The sequence below is a fragment of the Aythya ferina genome (genome assembly GCF_964211825.1).
Source record: "Aythya ferina genome assembly, chromosome: 3".
Taxonomy (NCBI): Eukaryota; Metazoa; Chordata; class Aves; order Anseriformes; family Anatidae; genus Aythya; species Aythya ferina.
The window spans coordinates 57,911,489-57,930,387 of record NC_140298.1 but is presented as its reverse complement, the minus strand read 5'-3'; the positions used below and the strand labels follow the sequence as shown (position 1 = coordinate 57,930,387).

General features: G+C 40.7%; 2 protein-coding genes across 4 annotated transcripts in view; one reads left to right on the top strand and one right to left on the bottom strand.

Annotated features, from left to right (window-relative positions):
- TXLNB (taxilin beta) overlaps positions 1-2,944 on the bottom strand; it is a 34,623-nt gene extending 31,679 nt beyond the window's left edge. For both annotated transcript variants that reach the window (XM_084514688.1, XM_084514689.1), the window contains exon 1: positions 2,789-2,944. The gene's annotated coding sequence lies outside the window, so the exon portion shown is untranslated. The remainder of the gene's footprint in view (positions 1-2,788) is intronic.
- The window catches only part of HECA (hdc homolog, cell cycle regulator), a 79,090-nt gene extending 71,784 nt beyond the window's left edge, over positions 1-7,306 (top strand). For both annotated transcript variants that reach the window (XR_014691526.1, XR_014691527.1), the window contains exon 6: positions 6,077-7,306. The gene's annotated coding sequence lies outside the window, so the exon portion shown is untranslated. The remainder of the gene's footprint in view (positions 1-6,076) is intronic.
- The last annotated feature ends 11,593 nt before the right edge of the window (positions 7,307-18,899 follow it).

Here is an 18,899-nt window from a genome sequence, read left to right as displayed (position 1 = left end):
AGGCCACCAGCTTGGAATGTTAAGCAGACAGAAACCACAGAAATATGACGAACCACAATGACGAACCTTTAACTCAAGGGTTCCCACCTGCTGGATCATACTGGGGATCATGTTTACACAGACAAGTAAATATTTTAATGTTTTTGTTCATGCTCCTTTTAGGCAGATCAGAGATCTAATAACTACTTTCAGCACAGAGACAATGTCTGTTAAGTCTTCTGCACCTTGTTTTGTGTAATGGCTTCCATAGTGTCAGAGTTTATATTTAGGAAGACAGGGCAGCTTTCATCTGCTGAGAACAGCTTTTGTTGCTGGGAAATTTTACTGCATTTGGCCCCAGTCCTCCTCTTGCTCCAGCCAGCTTAACCTTGATATACATCAGGAATCCTTTCTTATCAGGCCATTGAAAACTTACGATGTCATTCTCAGTACAAGTATTTACATTAAGTGCTGTCTCAGACACAGTAATGCCTAAAAATTAGGTGACTGAGCCAGCAGAGAAATTCCTTGGCTCCTTGGCTTCAAACAGACTGATGGAAGGGAAACACAGCCTGATTTAAATGACCCTCCTCTTGACTTTTGTGACTCCTACTACCATCACTGTTGTCTCCACACACCTGAATTTCTGACTGGCCCTTAAGCTATTTTATGGTGAGGGGGAGGACTGACCTCTGATTGAGTCTGAGTGTTGGGTCTTGTTTACTCTTTTCCTCCTGTGTTCCCAAATCCTGGACTCATTCCACGACCCTGAGATCAGTATCTTTCTAAGCCCTAATTTTGACACAAGACACCTGTAGTTTCTACCTACAGGTACTCATTTTGATGGGAAAGTACAGTTAATACAACCATACAATATGTTTCCCCTACATCAGCCTTGAAGTTTTTAGCTTGAGATAGCCATAATGAATTTCAAACCCAGATCCCAGGTAGGTGTTTCACCTTGATTCTTGGCCTAAATTTAAAACCCTAAGTCTGTCACTCACAAAGTTAGAGAAAGTCAAGGTCGAGTCTCTGGGGGGGGGCAAATTGCAAGTCACTGCTGGGAGGAAGTCTAGGCATTGCAGTTAACTGCACCTCAGCCCTTGACTGCCCTGACCATGACTCAGGGCCTGGCTCCAGAAATGGTCCTCCTCTCCACCACTGGGAAGCACACTGAGAGCTGACCATGGCAGAGCCTCTTCTCCATTCCCCTCCTTCCTGCGTTAAATGTTTGGCATAACTCAAAACAACAGTGGACCTCCTCAGGACACTGCCCCTGTCTTGGGTGGGAGGTGACAGCTGCCAATCTCAGGCCGATGCCTTTCTGTAGGAGGACTCCTGGCTTGTACTGAGACTGGTGCCTGGCACAGCAGCAGTCAGCAGGCTGACCACAAAGACACACAAATGGGGTAAGCATACAGCATAGCCAGAAGCAACAGAAAAAAAGTGTGCATATTCAGTCTAGTGTCATGTTGAGTTTCTTTGCATCTGACCATATCCATTAGCATTTCACGTTTATGGCACAATCTGTGTTCACCATGCTTTCATATCAGCCTGTGCTTCGACATCAGTCTGTTTTTCCAAGGCAAAAGGCCAGTCAGCAAGAGCCCACACATGACTTAGCAGAGACACAGTAGCCTTGCTGCTGCTGCTGATGGACAAACAACCCCTACTTCTGGACAAACAGCTCCCAGGCAGCACACCGCATCAGCCCACCTTGCACTGCTGGGGTGGGTGCTGCCACCGTGACGGGAAGCACTGCCCCAGCACGAACAGAGCACAAAATAAACATCCTGAGCTTGGGCTTGCATGCTGTTGCAAAGTTTTGTTTATCGCTTTTAAACAGAACGTTTCTCTTTCCTTCTCTTGGGAATTTTTTATCCTTCCCTTCTTGCAGCCTGAACTTCTGGAGGGTTTACTACATTGCCTATATTTAGCTTTTGCCTCCCCATGTATCCAGCAGAAAGACACATGGCACCTGCTCTGCAGCCAGAAGTTATTTTAAGCACTTCTAAAATGGGCAATGGTATTTAGCACTTTATGCTCAAAATTCACATACTCTCACACATAAATTCCCCAAAAACAAAGTGTTCCACATAATTACACCAGACAGCATATGCTGATAAAGCCTAAAGCTTTACCTCGGTATAACACCAGACTGAGGTACAGTAACACCTCAAAACAGCAAGTATTAAACCCTGGAATGGCCTTCACTGCTGTAGCTCCAATTACCCTCCAGAAATATAGAAGTGCCTTGTTATAATCTAGACACTCTCATATATATTACTTCTGAAAGCTGTGACAAAATCAGCTTTATCAACTACATGCTACACTTGGATAGATTTATAATTTATGTACAATTTTCTAGTACAAAACCACACAAAACTTTGGTAGTGTGGTGGCACATTTTCTTACAGGCATGGAAAGAGACCAGATTTGGAGACTTTCTGATGCCACCTGCCTCACATCTCATGTGGCATCCAAGTCTCGATCACTTAGTGTTGTATCAGACCAGCCCTTACTCTCACTCAAAAGCAAGTTCTACCAAAGTTGACTTACTTACTTTTTTTCTTTTTTCTTTTTTTTTTTTTTTTTTTTTGATCACTCATTAGAGAAGCATTTATTAACTTCACATTCACAAACATCCTCACATACTCACCTATTTTCCTCACATGCCACAAAATGCCCAGGTTTTTAAAACTATTACAAGAAAATGTGGGCTGACTGTCTCGAAGGGAAGTACTTAGATTAAAGTCCTTGCATCATGCCATCAAGAAGTGACAACGAGGAAGCTGTTTGTCAGACTTACCAGAGCAAAGAGAAGAGCTGAATGGAGAAAAAAGTCAGGCAGAAAGCTCAGACAAGGGCACAACAGCCACAGGACACTGGTCCTATAATCCTACCACCAAGAGAAGAGGGACAGGAGGACCAAGCGAGGAGGGAAGGACAGAATGACACAGCAGGAGCAACCGCTGCAGAGACTGAATGCACGCTCTGCAGGGGACTGGCTCTGATAGGCGAGCAGGGAGGCTGCCTGCTAGTTGGCAGTGTAACCCAGTTATGTTGGTTATTCCCTTCTCTGACAGAGATAGCACAAGAGATCAGAGACTCAAGCCCTTAGAAAGAGATAATACAGGAAGGATTCATATACAGCTGCTATCCTTGAAAGCTAAGTCCAAGTCCTTCAAAGATTTGATGTGTTGTGCTCTGTGAAATTTGTCTGTATTGGCTGTGGACTTGTCAAACTCTGTTTAATTCTTCTATCTGCACCAAAAAGACTTGGTTGCCTTTCTACTATATGAGCTTACACCTATGACTGCTCTTTGTAACCCGGGATTTGGACTGAATTTATTATAAACCTCACTGATTCTGAATCATAGACTCACAGGCTGGAAGGGACCACTGGAGGTCTCTCATCCAACCTCTTGCTCAAAGCAAGCTTAACTGTGAGTTCAGACCAGGTCTCTCAGGACCTTATATCAGTCTTTAAAATCTCCAAGGATGGAGACTACATGAGCTCTCTGGGCAACCTGTTCTCCAGCTTGACTGTCCTCATGGTGAAAAAGTTCCTCCTTATATCTGAACTTCCCATGTCTCAGCTTCTAGTTCTCCCACCTTACACCCTTATTAAGAGTCCATTTCTGTCCTCTTGGTAATCCCCAGGTAGGTACTGTAGGGCTGCAGTTTGGAGTCCCCAGAGCTCTCTCTTTTCCAGGCTGTACGTCCCACCTTACCCAGCCTCTCCTCATGGGCAAATAACCCAACCTGGCCACCACAGTTTCCCTCCAATAGATGTACCCATTTCTGCCACTGGGGCAGCAACACTGGTGGACCTGGCTGGTGTAGTCACCCCTCTGAATCCATCAGTTCTCAAATAAATGTTTTCATTGCTGCCAAGGTAACCTGTCTGGCCTACTTTATGCATGTTACCGTGCCAGCTCACATTGGTCTGAAGTTGTTTATATAAACAGCAGAGCACTCCCCAGGGAGTTCAGCTGCATACTGTTTGTCCAGTGACCAGCATCTCCCAGTTCTGTGACCCAAAGCTGCTCAGGCAGCATCTTGAGATGCCAGATGGCCTAAGGACCGTCTGCTGTGCACTCCCCAGGGAGAGATGTAGGTCAGTTTAATGCACAAAAATGCAAACAACTGGGAAGTGATAGGCTGGTGCTGGAAGTGGCAGGCAGTGCTATGAGAAAAGAAATGTGACTTTGGTTTCAGTTGAAAATAATAAAGCTAAGAACAATGATAGGACAAAAAATATGTGTATACTACAATGATTTGGAGTAATTCCTTAAACTGACCCAATGCTGACTGTTGTGCATCACTAGAGGATCCAGAAATGTTCCATAACCATATTTGATTTATAAGGGATATAAGAGAAAACTGCACTGGGCAGCTCATTATCCAGAAGAGCTGTCTCAGAAATGTTCAGTACATTAGGAGCATCCCAGTCTTTCACTACTGAGGTCTAAAGGTGTAGTTATATTTGTAGAAATAGTTATCTGCTTAGAAAAGGCAGCTCATATTATCTGGGGATGTGTGGGTATTGTGGTTTAGTGAAAAAGCAGTTCTTCAAACCTTCTTCAGACACTAGTGGTGGCTCAGTAGTGCTCTTGAAGAAGTCACAGATTTAAGGACAATCAAAAGGAGCTTGCAAGGTCAGGGACTTCTGCTGAGGATCTTTTGGACGGGTTTGGAAACTGGCTGGAAATGTTTTGAGAGAAGATAAAACTCTGGTTTGTTATACGGCAGAGTGAGTGAACAGAATACAAGTGAAGATAAGAGTGTGCAGTCTCCTTGTTTTGCTTCTGTCTTGACTGGAGAATTCTCCTGTTGCAGGCCCTTGTTCATTTTTCTTTTGAAATAAAATCAGCTCCAGGGTTTCTGGGATCAAAATGCACAAATGATTTACCAAGGAGCTAAGCAACAGCCGAGCTGCAGAAAGTCACTCAAGCATATTCTCACTCCTTGGCAAACATAAGGCAAGACATGTTCAGCTTCACCCTCTTTCACTGTGGTTAAGGCTATTATGTGATAGCTTGTGTTTGCAACCGACTAACAGCATGTACACGGACCGTTTTCACAGCTCAGATGACATGCAAGTATTCAGTATGCAGTGGTAACTTGGTTATGTATCTGAGCCATTAGAAAGTATTGATAATAGGAAATTAGTTGAGACCATCATTATAAAAATTAGCCACAAAAAAACCAAAGCTATGTGTTCTGAATTGTTCCTAAGTATCCAATAAGGAAAACAGCTTCTGGTAGTCAGGAAATGGAACAGGGCAAACAAAATCCTTGTTCCTGAGTACGTGGGTAGCATGTATGTGCAGGTCCTGAAGATTATAAGGGATCTGCTGGATTTTGGCCTGTGAATTGAAACAACCACCTTAAGAATGAAAAGGGGAATTCAGGCACTGAGAAATTTAGAGAGCGTGTTGAAACTGTCATGCAGTCAATGTACATGCTGAGAATGAAGGCATCCTGAATGTGCATGCTGGGACGGTTACATCTGATGAGCTGAGACTAAACCTGAGGAGAGAGCATGATGCAAACACTCTCTGTAAAACCTGCACTGCTTTTGAGGTTTCTGCTTTTGGAATGCCTAGGGCTTTTCATGTCCCTGTTTAGGGTAAAAGAAAGAAAAGCTTTCTCTAATCCATGCGAAAGAAGAAAAATGTACCTTCCTCATTTTAAAGATAGACCACTTCTTGATAATTTCCTGTAGTGAGGCTGAATTTTTTTCTTTAATTGTGTTCTGCCAGATGGCTTACACATCCATAACCAGCACTGTGGCATTTTTACTGATGTCACTGGTAATGTTACACAGAAACTGCTCACCTTGTAGCCTGTGTCTGGATTAAATATAATCATCAGCAGTATAAAGCTACTGAAGAAACAGATTTCCCAGGGGAAAAAAAAAAATCTAATAAGTAATTTTTACCTACACTTATCATTTGCTTGATATGACATTCAGTGAATTCAGCCTTACCAAGTTCACCATTAAGTAAGTCACTGCTGTTGAAGATTTTTGATTTTCTTTCCATATATGTATATATATGTATATATATACTTTTTGTCTTTCTTTCCACAGGCTGTTTTACTTACCTGCAACATGCAGCTCTCACCTGCTGATGCTCCCCTCTCCCACCAACACTAAAGACATTGGTATTGAAATGCCTACTGTGGGGGACGGACGGATGGATGGACGGACGGTTATTCATTTAGTGTGCCATGGGAATCTTCAGGTTCAAGACCTAAGTTCAAATGTAGAGTCTCCCTCTCAAATGTTCAAGGGCTTTACAAAAACGTAGACTCTGTCTGCAGACAATACTGTGTTGGTTAAAGTCACTTAAAAACCTTTGAGGGTTTTTCTTTTTCCTCCTGAATGAAAGTTTATCTACCACTTAAGCCCTAATATCCCCTAGAAGCCATATGGACTGATTTGGCCCGCAGGCCTGTCTCTTTATAGAAGGTGAAGAGGCTGCATAGGGTCTCCTGCCTTCTGCACTGGCCAGAAGAGAGCATTTGCACCCCTTTGCAAATTATAGCTGCTTGCTAGCAGCACAGGAAAATCTGGAGACAACTGTTCCTTATCAAGTTGTATGGGTTGTTGCAGACTGCAGAGGACTGCCATGGCGTGGCACTTCAATGCCAAATCTGTATCAGGGAGAGTATCATTTCTGGATTTTAGCAAGGAAACAATATGGAGGAGTTCTTCACTGCTTTCCTGCTGAACAATTTTTTATTTATTTTTGGGGAGATACAAGTATTTTGAATTATATTGTGCCTGGGCAGAGTAATTTCCTGTAATACTACCACTTCACCTAATTATATTGGAAATAAAATTGATCCATTCTGTTTAAACATGTACTATAATATACTTACGCTATTATATACTTTCATAATATATTTATACCAGGATAATAAACCATAATATGTAGTAGCAAGCATGTATGTAAGATATACAATGAAACTATAACATAAAGTAGTTTGGAAATAGCTCTCATAAAGGTCTTGAGAGATCATAGTGATATGTACAAGAAGCGTACTGATATGTACACAGTGGTCTAAAAGTCAGAATCTTGCTGAATCTGGCAGTGTTCCCCTGCTGTGGAAAAGGAGTGTTGTGAGAAGAGTCCTACAAGGTCCCAATGCCAACTCTGTCAAGACTGATCTCCGCTGGGTTTAATTTATTTCTATAGAAATGTTGTAAGCATCTGGACTAATCAGACATTTTGCATGGTGATCTCTTGAGAATCATTTCTCTCTTGATTAGTCCTTTGTCGAAAAAAAAAAAAAAAAAAAAAAAGACACACCAAAACTAACCAACCAACTAAAAACAAACAAACAAACAAAAAAAAACCACCCTATTTTCCTTTATTTACATACACAAAGCAGGTACTCCATACTGCATCCATTTCCTACAGATTCCCTCACTCCAAATCAGTCTCAAAAGGGTTGAGAGGTTATGATTTGCCTCCTAATAAGATTTTATGTCCTGAAGGGTTTGTCATATACCTAAGGTTTGCCAGGTTTTCTCTTTACACCTCAAAGATCCTGGCCACAAATTGCAGTTAATAACACAGGCAAATTAGCTGACACAGAAAATCCCAATAGGCAATAGACATAACTATTTTAAGCAAATAATTTAATTCTTGATCTACATCAGAAAGAATATAATTTCTGAATTTTAGCAAGGAAACCTGTCTAAGAATCTGGAGGAATTCCCCATGGATTGCCTTTAAACAGTTTTTGATTTATTCTTGGAAAGATTCAAGTCTTTTGAAACCTTAAGAGCAAACAAAATCAATTATCAGGGTTTCAATTTTCTCCAGGCAATTTCCACTGCTTCAGCTTGCCCAAGAGATAGAGTCTCCATAAATATATTATGCTATGCACTATTTGAAGAATTTGGCAAAGTGGAGAATAGCTTCACTTGAAAAATCACACTTGAGGTAAAGGAATCCCTCAGGTGAGGCATGCAGTCACACCTGAATGCATCTCTGCAGTTTGGAAATAGCTCTTCTCCAATATATACAGATAATTTATTGGGAAGGAAAAGAACAGTATTATCTGTTTCCAGTTATCCTGGTACTGCAGTGAACTTACTGCTGATTTACACCATTATAAGCTAATACATAATCTACTATGAAACTTCAAAAAGGTACTGAATGCTGAAACTATCTATTTTTAATTTAATCTAATTTAAAAATGATGCCCCTCCAGCTAGAAATGACCTTCTATCAATAGACAGTGGGAGCAGAGTTGGGCTCAATCAATTGTCAACCCTGAACATTTTGTGATCCTGCCAGGGGAAATCTCTGGGACCAATTCAGATGCAATCATGCTGTAAATCACATATCAAATATAATTTGGAAGTCTTTTAAATGTCAATGGTACATCAGTTAAAGATGAGTTATAGAGAATAAAATTATCTATTCCAGTAAGATAGGGTAAACTGACTTGCCTCGTATAAGGTTGCTTTTTCTCTTTCTTTTCATAGCCCCTTCCATTTGCTGGTAATGTTCACTTGCGCCAGTTTTGCTATCAATATGCAACATTTTTTTTTTTCCTTTTTTAGATTGCTGCTTTAACTGGCTTGTAAAAATTAGAAATGGAAAAGACTTATTAAAGGCTCGGTCCTGCAGCTGCTCCGTATGTGGAGCTCCCATTGATTTCACAAGCAACACCTGCTGGTGAGCAGAATAGAGAATAAAGCAAATTAGAAATTGAAGGCTAGCTCTCTCAGCTGTACAGGCTGTACAAGGGTGGTAAAGCATTTCATAACTGGATCCAAACATCTTTCTCTGGAAAGGACAAGGTCCGAATTCTGCTGACAATCCTAAGTAAGCTGTGGGTGTGGTGGGCTGAGCAGCTAGCTAAGAATACAGGAGGGAAGAATGGAGACTGACACAATAGGAATGACACAGACTGAGATAATACTTTAATGAAGCTTGGAAGTGATAGGGACATTTGTGCTGAAAGATAAAGGCATGTAGAAAGAAGAGGAAAAATAATAGAGGCAGATAGCGAAATAGGTCATAATGAGACCCTTATTTTATAGGATAATGACAGAGTGGCTGATGAACTGTTATTTCAGAAGGAACCATGCAGTGACTTGCAGAGCTGGCAGTACTACTGTGTAATGTCTAAAATAACCATTGTAGATGTAAATACTAATGACCTATTTTAAGACATGCACGGAAGGAGAATCACTGCATGGAAAATGTGAAGGGATACAAAAGGTATATTGGTATTAACAGTTCAAAACTATGAAATGGTTTTAATTGTATGTGTGGATAAGTTTTTTCTAGCCGTCTTCTAGCCATCTTCTTAAACATGCCACATTTGGGGAACTAAATAAATAAAGACAGAGGAAGAAAAAATATCCCAACATCTCTTGGGAATAACATAAATAAGAAAACTGGGGAAGAAAATAAAACCCAACATCTGAAGGGGTGAACAAAGAAAAGATAGAATGACTTTCATATTTTTCTGAGCTGAAAGACAAATATGACAAAAGCAACAATGTCAATAATTTTGTTAGAATAGAGCAAATCTTCATTTTGTGTAGATAAAAAGTCTATGTAAATCATATTTATTATGACAGATAAATTTGGTCCCCAACTTAGATCATAGGCTTGAATAGGAGTATACAGATAGATACCTTCAGATATGCCTTGGATACCTTCATATATACTTCCAAAACTCTACTAATACATGGATTTTATTTTTGTTTCCCTCTTAAAACATTTTGAAAGACATGTTTTTAGATTTCAGTGCTTCTAAATACCCTCAGAATTATTCGGACAATGGGTGTGTAAATTGGACACACCCAAACCAGTTGGAGTATGGAGAATTGCTGAACAAGGGAAAAATCAACTATTTATCACCCTCCTTGGAATCAAAGAGAACAATTCTATTTCACTCTGGTGCTCTGAAATCACCTTCAGCCATCTGCAATATTGTCTGTGTTCCTATAGCATCAGACATCATTAGTTACTGTTTATCCTATTATTTTTTTTTTTGATGTTATTTATTGTTTTCTGAGTCCAAAATGTATTTTACTACAGATCATGGTTGTCCATGGTTAAAATATTTAAAACAACCTTTTTAAATTAAAGATATAGGAACAAAATTCTGTGGCAGTGATTTATAGTTGTGTAGTATCTTGCATGCAAGCATCCAATATAATCTATTAAGCAAGTTCAACCTCAAGCAGTAATGAACAATAAAAAACACATTGTACTCATTATTTGAAAGGCTAAACTGTGACAAAAAGTGTTACATGTTAATACGCAATAAATAAAGACTTGCCCAAGGTCATGCAGATGGGAACAAGATGTGTTCAGATTTTTTTCTACTTAAATTGTGGTGTGCTTGCTTTATACATGAGGATTGGAGTTGCTCACTTGGAGTGAAGGGGTGTTCCACCTCACAAAAATGGTCTTTGTGTGCTTTTACTAATTGCAAATGGTTTACATTGGTTGTCAAATTCACAGGGTCTGGCTGGTCAGCTTGAATAAAGACAGTCTGAAAACCACATTGCTTTGTACGAAATAGGAGGGCTAAGCTAGGTAAATGATGTGACTGGTGGGCCTAAATGTTAGTCAGTATAAAGTAATATTACCTACACAAAAGAAATGTCCTTCACATGACCACAGAAAATTAATCTTCTAATTTTCATTAAATTCATATAACATCTAGAGATCTCTGAGTCATTTTTTGGGGTTACACCTATGACAACCTAGCCTGGTCTGTCATATATTCTGATAAACTGATTAACTGATAAATACATTTTCTCATTTTTTCCCTTAACATTTGTTCTTCCACCTGTCTTTCCTGCCTTATAGGATAGCCAGTGGGCAAGTTCCCCAGTGCCAGGGCCACCCTTCTGTCACAAGCATGTACTGTACCAGCACCATAGGCTCCAGCTCCCTGATTTGACCTTTAGGCTCAGGAGCAGCACAAAATAACAGCAACTGCAGCAAGCCACTCGTTCTCCTTAGTGTTATCGTCTATTGCTCAGTGAAATGGTCCTTTAAAATTCTTAAATCATAAAGTTAGTTAAATTATGAAGAAGAGGGGGTAGAATTAAAAACTGCACTTACAAAAAATAACAACAAAACCATGCATTTATTTAAAAACAAAAAACAAAAACAACCCCCCCCCCAAACAAAACAAAACAAAAAAACCAGTGTGCACTTGTATTAAAAACTGCACTTGGATTTGCATTCATTCTATCTGCACCTCTTCCATGCTAGCTGGACAAAGTTTATTCCTTTAAAAATGCATCATGATCAGCAACTTTTTCTACAAACCTGCCAGGCACCTTAAGCATTGCATTTGAGAACATTATAAAGCTAGAAAATACATGCACCCAGAGTTATTTTGTACAGTTTTTCTGTCAGAAAGAGGTCAGTGGTGAGTATTCCTCTATCCTGATGTTTCACACAGATCTTGGGACTAATTTTGTCCAATATAACCTGTATAAAGCAGTCTGCCAGTGTCCAGCAGTACCAAGTGGACATTTTTTCCTGGTATTAGAGAATTCACATGGAATATGTGAATTCTCCCTGTGTCTACACAGGCTAGATATAGCAGAGAAAAATACTGATGGCATAATCCTTTCTCACAGTGAGATCATCCCATAGAGTAGGCAGGAAGGATAGTTACCATTTGTAAGTTTGTGGACTGTTTCACCAGCCAGAGCATGGAAAAGAAAATAAGTCCTTACTCCTATTCTTCTTTCTAACTTATTTGTTAAACAGACATAAAAAAGAAAAAGCTATCAGAGGGCATGTTGGGCAAGAAGCCCTTGAGAATATACCAGCTACCCATGTGCTAGCCAACACCAAACAAGAGCATACAGATCCTTTATATCTGGCTTGCTCTCTCTTCTCTTTCCTTATATGTCACCAACTAGTGTTTGTCTAGCTGTGTCCTTACAACACTTTATCAATTTCAAAGTCCTGTCTGTCATCCTGTTCCTTCCTAGACTGTCAGGTGTCGAGGATACACACAGGTCATCAGTCTTCCAGGTAACCTTGATCAAAACGTGGAAGAAGAGCAGAATACAGCATTTCAGAGTGATCATCCATCTCAGGCAACAAATGCTGAGGAATCATGAACCCAGTAACTGCTGCACAAGCAAGTATAAGCTGGCAACTTGCCTTTTCAAAGGAAAGTATGAAAATCCTCTGATAACAATGAATGCTTTATTGGCAACCTGAATAGTTTGGAATACTAAGTAAGACATACATCTACTCTATTCTTCATTAATTTAGCAGAACAAGCAGAAAAAGAAAGTATCTATACCCCTAAGTTGTGACATATGTGAAAGTGAAGACCTCAGCATGCATATACTTAAGGTTCCTTAAAAAGTAACATGTAATTTCCTCAGAATGAAAGAGGATGGCAGACGCCACTGACCAAAAGCAGTTTGGAGCTCTCCACTTTTGTAGGAAAACAAAATGACCACCAACAAAAAACACAAACATTTTAGGAAAAAGTTAGTCAGTCAGATTTAGTAGAAAACATCTAACAGCTTTCCATCTACCTTCCTTTCCTTTTCAGTAACTACAGGCAACCTGCTACTAGGGTGATGCAAACAAACAAACAAAGCAAACAACAGCAACAACAAAATTAGTAAAAAAGACATTTTCAGATAATTTCATTTTATGCAGAGGAAAAAAAGTTCCACTAAGTCAATAATAGTATGATTATAAAATAATTTAGAACAATAAACTAATGACAGAGGAAAATATGGATTGAAAAATATTCCATTCTATTCCTGATGCAAATGCCACACTAAGAATATACTCAAATATATGATATTATACATGAATTCAGTCAATAAGGACCTTGGATTGGCTCCTGGTCATCATAGTAATTGTGAATCCTGACTTAATCCAGGATTTTGATCATAATTTTGATCATAACATGAGGTGTTGGAGTTATAGAGGATGGTTAATAGCTCTACCTGTGTGCTGTGCTCATGCAATGTTTTGGCTTGAGCAAAAAAGAGACTAGTTTTCACCAATACAGTGTGCCCTGGCCAAGTCATGAATAGTCCACTTAAAATGAACAATGGTTGCAGAGCACTTCCAGGCCCACTGACACTGGTGGGTGGCTTAAGGGGACACTGAACAACTGTGTTAGACTCAGAATATGCAATGCCGTCTTGTCATAAAGTACTCCAAAAGGGACCATAAAGGTATAGCTGTACTGGGTAATCTGCCAGCCAAGCTTTGATCTTTGACTTGGACACCACTGGCCAAGCTCAGAACCCAGAGAATCATCTATCTAGATTTTGGTGATGAAGTTTATCTGGGAAAATCACAGAGGAATGATGATCTTAATTCCTGTTAATCTTCACAATTCACAAATCAAGATCACTGTCTTTTGAAAGCTAACCATAAAACAAAACAATAAAATAAAACAATTATATGGGGAACAAGCCTCCTGAATTTGTCTTGCACACCAGGTCTTTTCTTGCTTTGCCTTCTCTCCAATCAGAGCAATGAGGAATGAGGAAGGATACCATTCAGGGTAAAGCTGTTATGTACAGCAAGAGGTAGAGAGACCTGAAAAAGAAGCAAGGAAGCAAAATGTTATCCCTTTCTTCCTTAGGTCAAAATAAAAACTGAGCGTTAGTTTAGGGTTTTAGAAGTGCTTCACTTTACTGGTTTCTCTGAAGCCACTCTCCTCATTGAAATAGAGCCTCTGGTAATAGCATCTGGGGAAAAGACACAACCAAAACCAAGCCTTCTAAAAGGTTTCTATTGTCTTTTCTACATGCCAGAAGGATCTTTGGATTAGAAGGTTAGGAGACAGGGTTCCTGTGCACATTAATCTATTTTTGTGATGATATTGCTGCATGCTTGAGATGCAATTCTCGCATTAGGTGAAGGCTCTACTCTATAAGCATTTATCACTTTTCATTCTGACTACCTTCCATTCAGTTAAAATATATACTATAAATCAAATTAAAAGGCTTCTTTTTTAGACTTTAATCAATAAGAAATGCAGAGTTTCAGCTACACCTAGTGGACAAAAGCCAAGTACTGCAGCCTTTCCGCAACCATTAGCTCATCTGTCATGTTAAATTACCCCTGCTTTGTTTCAATATTTAAACTGTGAATTGAACCTAAACACCTCCAGGTAAGTATCAACAATTTAAATAGCTGCTTTGAAAAATCCGTGTGATTATCTGCACACCGTTGTCTTTAATGTGAAGTGCTTGATTAAAAGTTCTGGCAAAGAGGACCTCATCTCAGGAGGTGAGAGCAAAGGAAGGGAAAAACAACCCTGACATGGGCACTGCTGCTTCCATGGAAGCACAACCGGTCCCCATCTGTGCACCAGGGGACAGGGCGAGATGCCCGTCAGTCTGCTCTTGGCCTTATTCGGCAAAGTCACACACAAGGTGACCTGTGGTAGATCAGCTGTCACCCTCCCCTGCAATCCTAGGGCACAGCTGCGATGAACCACCACACAAGCTCACCGTGCATCCCAAATGCAAACACCACCACCTCAAAACACTCTCAATGGCTTGTTTGTGCCCTGATTAAACTGAAGCGAGGACAAGGGAAAACATAGGCCCTGTGATGCTTCGGGCCACCAAAAACCAACCTTGCCAGATGAGACTGAAATACTGGGTTACAGGGGATTTAAAAATAGAGAAAGTGTTTTTTAGAAGGATTGAGCCCTTCAAGTCCATGTTTTGGCTAAAACAGCTTTTAGCATGGTGACTGACTTGGGAACAGGACTGTTTCCCAGTCATCTTCTAGCAGCAATGATGCCCATCCTTGAGAGCAGAGCAGCCAGGACATGTTTGCAGGCTTCATTGGCTTCATCCAATGGCAGTTTCACTCATACACCTCCATCAGAGTAAATTCAGATTTATGTTGTAAATACTGATCTGTGAGGAAGGCTAACATCATTTTTTTTTGAATAATTCTACACTTATCTGGGGTACAATTTTGTGCACTGTCAAACATTAAAAGCAAAACTAGGTTGTTCCAGTCATAGGCACCTTTTTTCTTGTTGTTGTTGGTTAGGTCTGACTGTTTTTTAAAAACTTTCTAAAAATTTTCTCTGTGGTGATTGTAACTATTTTTCTTTCTGCCTACCACTTAGAAATGCTTTATACTCATCTCCACACCTTGTTCATACCTTGTCCTTCATCTCCTTGTTGGATCACATGCTAGCCTTAGTGCAGCCTGCAGATAACCAACCCAGCAGCCTGCCTATAAGCAACACAAAATATAACTATTTAGCTTCTGCACAAAGCAGACGTGCAGAGGCTTGATGTAATTTTCTATCTTTGGACAATTCCAGGAATCCATTCCTGCCTTCATAATATATACTTTATGGCATACAAAGCTGATGGAGGACAGATATATTATATCTGTTTGTAGATGGATATAATATCAATTATTGGGCTAAATAATGTAGTTTGAAGAAAACAGAAAGATTTTGAGTAACTAGCCTTTAAATACTTATCTCAACAAAGGAAGAGGGGAAAAAAATCTGAAAACCTCTGTGTTACTTATGTTTAAGTAGCAGCAGATAAGACATTTTATAGACTTTCAAGAACTCCACCCTCTCCTGGGTTCATGTTAGCTAAGTAGGCTGCAGCATAAAATTCACGGAGCAATTGTTAGGAGGCTCAGTGTCAAAACTGCAGATAAGTAGGTGCAACTCCAAAATCTAATTGTGATGAGTATCTCCTAAATATGTAGCTTTTGTGTTAAGAAATGCTATGTACACACTCTGTTATCTTCAGCCAGAGTTTTAGATTGACAACTCTGAAAGTTTCTTTTATTTTACTTTATGACTGATAAAGTAGGGAATATATTGCCAGATGAAAACTCTAATAGAAAAAATAACAAAATGTCCTGGTAAAAGAAAAAGGTGAGAAAAGTTATTTTATGAAGCTTGATAAGCTGAAAAATCTTTTGCTTATTTTTAATATGCTAAATATATATCTTTCAAAATCAGTTACACGTTTGTGATGAAATTGCCCCTCTGTAGTTTTTTACTGGGGGAAGGGCACAGCAGATGGACTGGGACTGAAATACCTGATCTATCTCTATTAAAAACCTGGTGATGCAAATTTATTTCTAAAATGAGGCAGAGCAAATAACAGAGAACCTACCATAACAGTAGCTCATCTGTTCAGTCATTTGATGTATCTCGTTATTGTTGCAGCTACTGCAACAATATTGTTGCAGAGACTCTGCTTTATCTTGTAGCATGAGCACAATAGCGGCACCATATTGAAATGTGTAAATATATTTTAAGAAACTATGTAAAACACCTCCTCTGTACTGACAAAATGATGCACTTAGAATACACAAAACCCCGAGAAAATGCTACTGCCTTGAGTTCCCAATTCCTTTGATTTGTCATCTTAGTTTTATTGCATATGCAGTGTTATCTGACAAATATATTTGCCTGAATATTAAAAAAAAAAAAAAAAAACCTTCGTCATCATTTAAACAGCTCTTGTCAATGTTACTTAGTCCTTGTTCACACTTCTTCTATCCTTCTATCCCTAAGAGTGATGATACAGAAATAGATCAGGTTAAGGTCAGTATGTGTGGCCCAGATCTGTAACACAGGCATTTCTTATTCCTGTCCACGGTAGCACTGCAGCAAGTATTTCAGAGGAAATGAAGGCTTCAGAAAGGATAGCCGTAAGGTCATGGGCAAAAACTGCTTTTTCTGACATCATTTCCCTCCTCTCCGTGTCCCTGCCCACCCCCACTTCTGCACAGGTTTTGAGCTCAAGGCAGAATCGGTCCTTTCAGTACCAGCTCCCACGTTAAGCCCTGCTGGGCAGCACAGCCAGGAGGGAGCGGAGGCAGAAGGCAGAAACGGGAGCAGGACGGCTGCTAAAGTAGGACAATGATGCAGAAACCATCCATGCCATGGAGAAGCGTAACCATGTGGCACCACAGATACATGCTGTAGCCTTCGGCCAAACACCAGTGATCCGCAGTGACTTTGGCATGCAACTTCCCTAGCAGATCTGGTGTGTGGAAAACATCTCCTGGGAAAAAAAAAAAAAAAAAAAAGGAAAAAAATGAAAGAAAAAAATAAGTAAAAAAAAAAAAAAAAAAGAAAGAAACAAATAAAAGGAACGCTGCAAATCCAGATGTTGGAATTTTCCAATCCCCCTAGCAAGACAAGATAAGCAGGGGATAATCCTCGTTTATATAACTTTTTTTTTTTTTTTTTTTTAAATAAAACCTGAGACCAACAGGCATGTTTTCACAAGGTTTGTTTGCTTATTCTCTAAAAGCCACAGTGCGAATTTTCGGGAGGCCCCCCACCGCCTCGGGCAGCCGCGCCGCGCCGCGCCGCACCGCGCCGGGTACCGGGGAGCGCCGCAGCCTGCGGCCACCCCTCGTCCATCCTGCGGGCTCTCGGGGCAGGTGGTGCCGGGGACCGAGCCCTCGAAGCCCCCGGGCCCCTTCTCCTTCCTCACAAGGCCGAGGGCCTGGCCCCCGAGCCCGGCGGCGGCTGCGCGGAGCCCGGCGCCGGCGGCCGCCCACACGGGGGCGCCATGTTGCCGCCGCGCAGCCCCGCGCAGGTGGCTGCGGCGGAGCCGGGCCGGGCCGGGCCGGGCACCCCCGGGCCCATCGCGTAATGGCGGCTGCAGCGGGCCCCGGGGCTGAGGGGGGAGTTGCTGTCGCCGCCGCCCGCCGCAGGGGCCGGCCATAAATTCGGCATTCCCAGCGAAAAAGGCAGATGACGGCGTCCATCGGCACCTATTTTTCTGCCTGGCGTGGCGGGGAGGCTTAGGGCTGATGTGCGTTCCAAATAAAGCCGCACGTCTATTTATGGAGGTGGCTTAAAGAGGAGCAGATCTCGTGTACCATGGTGGAAGTTTTTGAAAAGCAGCCAAAGTACAGAGGTCAAGTTTCCTGTACTAAAAGCAACTTAATGGGACGCGAGGCAGCAATGTCGTTTGCGAGTATCTGGTGGTAGCTGGAAAACTGGGTCATCATGCATTTTTCGCTAACCACCGGGTTCAAATAATAAATTATTTTAACTTATTTATAAACAACGTAGAGGCTAGATAGGATCAACTCAAAGGCCTGTTACTGCTTCAGCTGTGAGAGCCATTGGGAGCATCGCCAAGGGGTTCAGCTCGGGAAGATTAGGGTCAGGCCCCCAATATTGTTTGGTAGATGGTATTATGAATAAGAATATACAGAACCATGATATCCACTGGGATCTGACTCTTCATTAGAAATTAAGGGACAATGTAGCCAATATGATTGTTTTACAGATTTCCCCAGGGTCTACTTTTAAGAAATCGCAAAAATCCTTGACAATGCCTTGCTCAAAGCCAGCGCTTTCAGTAGCTGCTGTTGTTCAGAGGCAGCGGCTCTCAGGAGTTTTACAAGCAGTTGTACACAAAATAGACTTTACCAGCATGCCTGTGAAACTGCCTGTTCTTGGAAAAGATTATATGGAAGGATTTAATGTTGACAGACTTAAGTAGTGATGTCTCAACTGTGAAGAATCTGTTGCTTAACCAACTTTATGAAGCAAAAGCACTTTATCATTAAAATTAGAATATTCCCTTTTGTTTTAGGAGATCATGTAGGATTTAAACATCTACACAATTTGGTATGCACAGAATTTGATAGTCTGTTTTGCAAGAAGTTGATTAGAATCAGAATCACCCTCCCAAACTCTAGCAGAAGAAAGCGATGTGATGTGTGCAGATCAAACAGGCTTAAAATGGAAAAAGGATTTATATAGTGGCAAGATGGGCAATGGCTCTTAAAACTACACCTTTATTCTTCTAAACACTCTTTTATGTTACTGGTGAGTTGATAAATTAATATTTACTCCCATTTGATGTTAAATTTACTGTCATAAAACATTAGCAA